The sequence below is a fragment of the Carex rostrata genome, chromosome 10 (assembly GCF_964058835.1).
Source record: "Carex rostrata chromosome 10, lpCarRost1.2, whole genome shotgun sequence".
Classification (NCBI taxonomy): Eukaryota; Viridiplantae; Streptophyta; class Magnoliopsida; order Poales; family Cyperaceae; genus Carex; species Carex rostrata.
The window spans coordinates 11,245,860-11,254,020 of NC_135927.1; the positions used below are offsets into that span (position 1 = coordinate 11,245,860).

At 32.4% G+C, this 8,161-nt stretch overlaps 1 pseudogene across 1 annotated transcript; it reads left to right on the forward strand.

Moving 5' to 3' along the window:
* Positions 1–5,806: 5,806 nt before the first annotated feature.
* On the forward strand, positions 5,807–7,502 carry LOC144560291 (tropinone reductase homolog At1g07440-like; annotated as a pseudogene). The gene is made up of 6 exons (XR_013513353.1): positions 5,807–5,962; positions 6,092–6,181; positions 6,280–6,296; positions 6,401–6,586; positions 6,854–6,960; positions 7,349–7,502. The product of XR_013513353.1 is annotated as a tropinone reductase homolog At1g07440-like (transcript).
* Positions 7,503–8,161: the final 659 nt, after the last annotated feature.

Consider the following 8,161-nt stretch of genomic DNA (forward strand, 5'->3'; position numbering starts at 1 on the left):
ATTTCATTATGAGCCCAACTTTGCACATCTGCTTAACATAGCAAAACACCTTCAAAATTCGTGAAAATTGACCGACATGTAGTCTTGACATCGTAGAATAGGACTGTGAAGTTTCATACAAAATCTCCAAACAGATCGCGAGATATCGGCTCTCAAAAATTGCTCGAACTGCTGAATATTTCATTATGAGCCCAACTTCGCACATCTGCTTAACATAGCAAAACACCTTAAAAAATCGTGAAAATTGACCGACTTACAGTCTTGACATCATAGAACAGGACTGTGAAGTTTCATACAAAATCTCAGAACAGGTCGTGAGATATCGGCTCTCAATAATTGCCCGAACTGCTGAATATTTCATTCTGATCCCAAATTTGGGATCAGAATGAAATATTCAGCATGAAACTTGGGATCAGAATGAAATATTGAGAGCCGATATCTCACGAATTGAGAGCCCAAATTTTAACCAGATGTGGAAATTTGGGATCAGAATGAAATATTCAGCAGTTCGGGCAATTATTGAGAGCAGATATCTCACGACCTGTTAGGATATTTTGTATGAAACTTCACAGTTCTGTTCTACGATGTCAAAACTGCATGTCGGTTAATTTTCACGATTTTTGAAGGTCTTTTGCTATGTTAAGCAGATATGCAAAGTTGGGCTCATAATGAAATATTCAGCAGTTCGAGCAATTTTTGAGAGCCGATATCTCACGATCTGTTTGGAGATTTTGTATGAAACTTCACAGTCCTGTTCTATGATGTCAAGACTGCATGTCGGTCAATTTTCACGAATTTTGAAGGTGTTTTGCTAGGTTAAGCAGATGTGCAAAGTTGGGCTCATAATGAAATATTCAGCAGTTCGAGCAATTTTTGAGAGCCGATATCTCACGATCTGTTTGGAGATTTTGTATGAAACTTCACAGTCCTATTCTACGATGTCAAGACTGCATGTCGGTCAATTTTCACGAATTTTGAAGGTGTTTTTCTATGTTAAGCAGATGTGCAAAGTTGGGCTCATAATGAAATATTCAGCAGTTCGGGCAATTTTTGAGAGCTGATATCTCACGACCTGTTCGAAGATTTTCTATGAAACTTCACAGTCCTATTCTACGATGTCAAGACTACATGTCGGTCAATTTTCACGATTTTTGAAGATGTTTTGCTATGTTAATCAGAGTTGCAAATTTGATTTGCAAAAAAATGAAAAAAAATGTAAAAAAAAAAAAAAAAAAATTCTCGGACCACCCATAAATTCGGCGGTTTCGGACAAAAAAAACAAATCGGACTGACCGCAGTTCAGAACAAAAGTTCAGGACCGCCGAATTTTGAGGCGGTTTGGGCATTTTTAAATTTTTTTCAAAAAACTGGTTATTATTAATAATTTTTTTTTTTTTTGGATATTTTTAAAAAAATCGGTTCTGATCGCATGGTTTTCAATTCCTTGGAAGTTGGAAATAATACTATTTTTTTTTATAAACTATAAATAAAAAATAAAAAATTAGATAACTGAGATTGGTTGATTTAGAATTTACTTTTCTTTGTGTCCAATACCTCCGATTTTTTTAAAAATACCCTAAAAAAATGATTTTATTAAAAATAACCAAGTTTTAGTCAGATTTTTAAAAATACCCTGGCCGCAGAAAAAATCTGCGCTCCGGAATTTTTATTCTGGGCCGCAGAAAAAATTTGCGCTCCGGAATTTTTATTCCGGAGCGCAGAAAAAATCTGCGCTCCGGAATTTGTTTTTTTTTAGAGTTTGAGTGATGATATCTCACAATTTGTTTGGAGATTTTCAATGAAACTTCACAGTCTTGTTCTACGATGTCAAGACTACATGTCGGTCAATTTTCATAATTTTTGAAGATGTTTTGTTATGTTAACTAGAGGTGCAAGTTTGGACTCAGAAGCACTCTTTCAGCAGTTCGGGCAATTTTTTGGAGATGATATCTCACAATCTGTTTGGAGATTTTGAATGAAACTTCACAGTCTTGTTCTACGATGTCAAGACTACATGTTGGTCAATTTTCATGATTTTTGAAGATGTTTTGTTATGTTAACCAGGGGTGCAAGTTTGGACTCAGAAGCACTCTTTCAGCAGTTCGGGCAATTTTTTGGAGATGATATCTCACAATCTGTTTGGAGATTTTGAATAAAACTTCACAGTCTTGTTCTACGATGTCAAGACTACATGTCGGTCAATTTTCATAATTTTTGAAGATGTTTTGTTATGTTAACCAGAGGTGCAAAGTTGGATGGACATGTAGGGACAACAAGGGTAGAGCACTTGTCCGATTCACCCCTTCGACCTACCAATGATAGAGAGTTTTTTTTTTTATAGTTTTAGTTTAGTTATGTTTTATTATGTTTGAGTTTAGTTTTATAGTTATTATTTTAGTGTAGTTTAGTTTCGTTATGTTTTATTGTGTTTGAGTTTAGTTTTATAGTTCTTGTTTTGGTGTAGTTTAGCTATATTTTTTTATCATGCTTTGAGTTTAGTTTTATAGTTATTGTTTTCGTTATGTTTTATTGTGCTTTGGGTTCTATGTTATAAAAAACAAAATAAAATTAAGAACAATAATACGACAAACAAATAAAATAAAAACCTGCACTAATAAATTCGTCAAAATCAAGAAAATTGACTGATATGTAGTCTTCACATCGTAGAACAAGACTGTGAAGTTTCATACAAAATCTAACTGCTGAAAGAGTGCTTCTGAGTCCAAACTTGCACCTCTGGTTAACATAACAAAACATCTTCAAAAATAATGAAAATTGACCGACATGTAGTCTTGACATCGTAGAACAAGACTGTGAAGTTTTATTCAAAATCTCCAAACAGATTGTGAGATATCATCTCCAAAAAATTGCCCGAACTGCTAAAAGAGTGCTTCTGAGTCCAAACTTGCACCTCTGGTTAACATAACAAAACATCTTCAAAAATCATGAAAATTGACCAACATGTAGTCTTGACATCGTAGAACAAGACTGTGAAGTTTCATTCAAAATCTTCAAACAGATTGTGAGATATCATCTCCAAAAAATTGCCTGAACTGCTGAAAGAGTGCTTCTGAGTCCAAACTTGCACCTCTGGTTAACATAACAAAACATATTCAAAAATTATGAAAATTGACTGACATGTAGTCTTGACATCGTAGAACAAGACTGTGAAGTTTCATTGAAAATCTCCAAACAAATTGTGAGATATCACCACTCAAACTCTAAAAATAAAAAAAATAAAAAAATTCCGGAGCGCAGATTTTTTCTGCGCTCCGGAACAAAAATTCCAAAAAAAAATATTCCGGAGCGCAAATTTTTTCTGCGGCCAGGGTATTTTTAAAAGTCTGACAAAAACTTGGTTATTTTTAATAAAATCATTTTTTTTAGGGTATTTTTAAAAAAATCGGCCAATACCTTATTCGCTATGAAGAGTTTCACAAATTTTCAGTAGGAACTATTTTTGTGAATAACTTTGATACCGAATAGACTATTCACACTGAAAAATAAATAAATAGTTGGTGTCGAATAACCTATTCGGTACTTATGATTTTGTTAAAAAATCAGTACTGTCATTTAATAAAGACATTTTTTTGGTGTTTTTTGAAGATAAACACTAAATACAAAATTTTATTTTTCTAACCATAAATATATAAATAAAAAATTTAGATAACCAACTTAATTGGTTAGTTCTTTACAAAAACTAGAAGTACAGAATAGGCTATTTGGCGTCAATTATTTCAATATTTTTGGTGCCGAATAGACAATTATTCAAATTTTTTTGGTGACGAATATCCTATTTGGCACCGAAATGTTATTCATTTTTTTGTGTCATAGTTCATGAAGAAAATTTGTGAAACTCTTCAGTGTTGAATAGCATATTATGTAAGGGAAATTTCACATTTTGTCCTTCTTTTTCAAAACATATAACAAAATATTCTCTTTTCAAAAATCTTAACAAAATGCCCTTGTGGACTCCACTTTTCTCTTCTCTTACCCTCCCTCCCACTCCTCTCACGTTACTCATCTTTAAAATTTTTTGGAAGGTACAATTTTAAGAATTTAAATGTTTGGTAGTAGTTTTCTTTATCGTTTCATTCTCTATAGATTAACAATATTATTATATTTTTTAATTTATTGATATTATTGTTTCTTGTTGTATTGATAAAATTATTGTTACGTTTTAAAATGTTCTAATTAATGGATACAATATTGATTGGTTTCTTAAATTTGTATATATTTTGCTAGTTAAATGTTCCAAATTGCACTGATTAACAATGTTATTATGTTTTATTTTTTAATTAATAGATGCAATTTTTCCCGATTTTTTATTTATATTAAAAAAATAAATCAAATTACAAAAAATAACCACTTCGGCGTTGAATTTCGAAAAATACCCAATCCGGTTATCCAGGATTTTTATTTTTTTTCCGGTTACCCAATTCCCGGATTAGTGAAATGGGTCCGGTTATTGGTTAACCGGAAATGAGCAAAAAGTTTGGTATGCTATATGTCCGGTTAATGGTGCACCGGTTTTGTATTTTTTTTTTTAAATAGAATTTTTTATTTATTTTTTGTATTAAAATATTAGAAATGTTGAATATATTTCTTTGAAAATAGATGGAATACAATATAATTTGATTTATTAGAAAGACTGCAACAAATAACCCGGATCAATATTTTTCAGGTCGGATTTTTCGCGGCTGTAAGAAAAATTAATATATTTCTTTATGTGTTATTGGAAAAAAATAAAAATGCTTAGATTCCGAGTTATTGATCCCGGTTCAAAAGTCACTTCTAGGTAATCTAGAAAATATTATGATCTTTCTAGTACATTTAATTTATTAAAAGTTGTATCTATTTTGAGAATTATTTTTGAATAATAATCATTAAATAAATTAAAGTTTTTGTTTTTTTTTCAAAATAGATATAACTTTTAATAAATTAAATGAATAGAAAGATCATAATATTTTCTAGATTACATAGAAGTGACTTTTGAACCGGGATCAATAACTCGGAATCACTCATCAATATATCAAATGTTTTATTTTTTGAAATACACCATAAAAAAGAAAACTAAAACTCTACAAAATTATTTAAATGAAAATACTAAGATTAAAAAAAAAAAGGTGGACCACTCCACTGGCAAACGGTCAGGTCTCAGAGTGGACTGCCCCACTAGGGAGCGGTTGGGGCAGTTTTGAAAAAAAAAAAATTGAGGATAGATTCGTAAAAACTTTTTTTAGGGTATTAATAAAATTTTCCGCAATTCTTCACACACATGTACTTGCAGCCGACATTTTTATTTTATTTTATTTTAGACGGAAGCTATTTTTTTTATGCTACTAACTACCAAGTATGATCTCCACTTGTGATGTTTTTTTATTTTAGCAATCAGTAGTTAACTGCGATGTTTTTAGGTGATGTTTTTTAGGTTTAGCTTAAAGTATTTAAACTCTGTTGTTTAGTTTTTCTTTCAACTGTACTAGGTAATTAGTTTTTCCTTATCTAGTTTTGTTTTAGGCTCAGTAGTTTTATCATGTAATTTCAACTTCATTTATTAATGCAAATTGCCTAAGGGCTTCCAATCAAAAAAAAAAATCTCCACTTGTTGCCTCCCACCCAAAACTCTCCCCTCAATCGTCTTCTCCGAAATCCAACTTCAAAATAAGAAGAGAATGCTGAGAATCAATTTGACGGCGGTCCTCGATTAAATTGAATTTGTTGATAATTTGTTGTCAAAACTCTAATTGCAGGTGATCAAACCTCTTTATGACTTCAGTTTCCATTTGATTTTATTTATGCGAAAATTTCATTCAAAGTATACACATAACCTGCTATTTAATTGCACACTGGATCGCAGAGAGATTCCGATAGCGGAGAGAATGGCGAGCATAATAAAACAGGAGAAATGGATTTTGAAAGGAAACACAGCCTTGGTCACTGGTGGCAGCAAAGGAATTGGGTATTTTGAACCTTTTCGCTTTTGTGCATTTTAGCAAATTAAGGTGCTGAAATTCCTATCTTTTCTAAGAAAATTTTCGGAAGTCCCAGTTAACAACTACTCAGTACTCACCTCAATTTTTAATTGTAGCAGAGCAATAGTAGAAGCGTTGGCTGGATTTGGGGTTAGAGTTCACACTTGCACAAATGAACAAAATTTGAATACATTATTATATGAATGACAAAGGCTGAATTTACAAGTGACTGGTTCAGTTTGCTATGTCACAAACCACACTGACAGAGAAAAACTCATGTAAGAAGTTAGCTTCATTTTTGAAGGGAAGTTAAACATCTTGGTAAGTTAAACAATTAAGTAATTGAATCAAGTCCCAATTTACTGTTATGATATGTAACGGCGTGATAATATGAAATTGTAAATGACCTTCTAGGTAAACAACAGAAATTACAGAAATTACAACTGAAGAATACCGCTATTGCATGGCACTAAATTGTGATTCATGCTTCCATTTGAGCTAGCTCGCATATCCTCTTTTAAAGGCATCAGGAAGAGGTAATGTTGTTTCCATCTCTTCTATCGCTGGTATAGGTGGTGCACCGGGTCTCGGTCACTATGCCTCTGCTAAAGGTATTTATCTATACTATATATTGGCATACACAACTAATAATTGTCATTAATTCGATCTCTTATGATACTTCTTCTTCTTCATTTCTTTTTGAAAACTTAAAAAATAGTATCTGCAAAGGTACTTTTCTGCGGATAAAATAGTAATCATTTTGATTTTTTTTTTTTTTGAATCAACTGTAATACAATATATCGATATGTGCAATTTTTCCCACAAAAAAATAATAATTAATGTACCTTAAGTACTTGATTTTATGCTCATTTTATCATGAGCTATGATTCAGCTCACTAAAACTCTGGCTTGCTTGTGGGCAAAAGATACGATTCGAGTCAACTGCGTTGCACCCGGGACCATAAACACTCCTTTGGCAGAGTGGGTAAGGCGTTTCTGAATATTTGGCACTTATTTTTCAGAATATTCATTTACAACATTTTCACATATGCACAATTAAGAGAGTTGCAAAAATAAAATCTTTAATGTGTGTTTAATTCCAGTATGATGCTTTAAATGATTAAGTTTTGATGTTATATTCTTATAGCTGATTAATGATGAAGAAAAATCAGCAAAAGCGTTATGTTCTGAAGCGGTTCGGGGAACCGGATGAGATTGCAGATCGATGTTGTCGCGTTTCTGTGCATGCCTGGGAACCAGATTTCCTGCCCCCAAAGTCACTGCGGGGTGGGCCCGGTTACTGTTAAAGGGTTTAGGGTTAAAGTGGTTTTGAGTTTAGGATTATATGGTGACCCATTCTGCAGTGACTCTGGAGGCAGGAATTTCCTACCCCAGGGGGGCAGACGATTCGGTTCCGCATGCCTGCTGCTTCTTATGTTACCGGCCAAGTCATTTGTGTTGACGGTGGCCAAACAATTTAATTATCTAGGATAAGCAAAATCTCACCCAGATTTCAATAAACATAGTAAATGGTATATTATTTCAGTGTGAATATATATGTGACAACAGACATTGATTAAAAAATTATGATCTTTTAGGCATTTCGCCGATCCAATATTTTTTAAATAATTAATTTGCTTGTGTTGGATTTCATCCTTGTAAATTTTTTCAATTGTTTTTACAAAGGGAAGCAATTTCCATTTGCCTATTTGATAAGTCAAACCCGCCTTAAATTACAATTTAAATAGATGAAATGGATATTTATTCTTTGAAAACCAACTTGCAATCATTATTTTTTTTTGGAGTCTTGGCAGAGGCTGCCAACGGAACTTGTTATTTTTCCAACATTTAAATTAATTTGAAATATATTAATTATCAAGGATAGTCAAATATATTAATTTCCAACTTATTATGGATCTCATCCTTGAACTAAAATCAGCATTTATTTTTCAATGACTTCTAATTTGATGGAAATTCAGACCAGCAATAATTCCCAGCTGCTAAAACACGTAATATATAAATAAAAAAGGCAAAAAATTAGATGGGTGACTCATGCAATTCTAACTGTTTGATGTAAATCAAACGGCCCTCATAATTTGTATAATTCACTGACAATCGGGCTATATGGGGGAACTCAATCTAGTTAATTGCTGGTGGGACCAGACTGTCAGTGACTTCTGAACTCA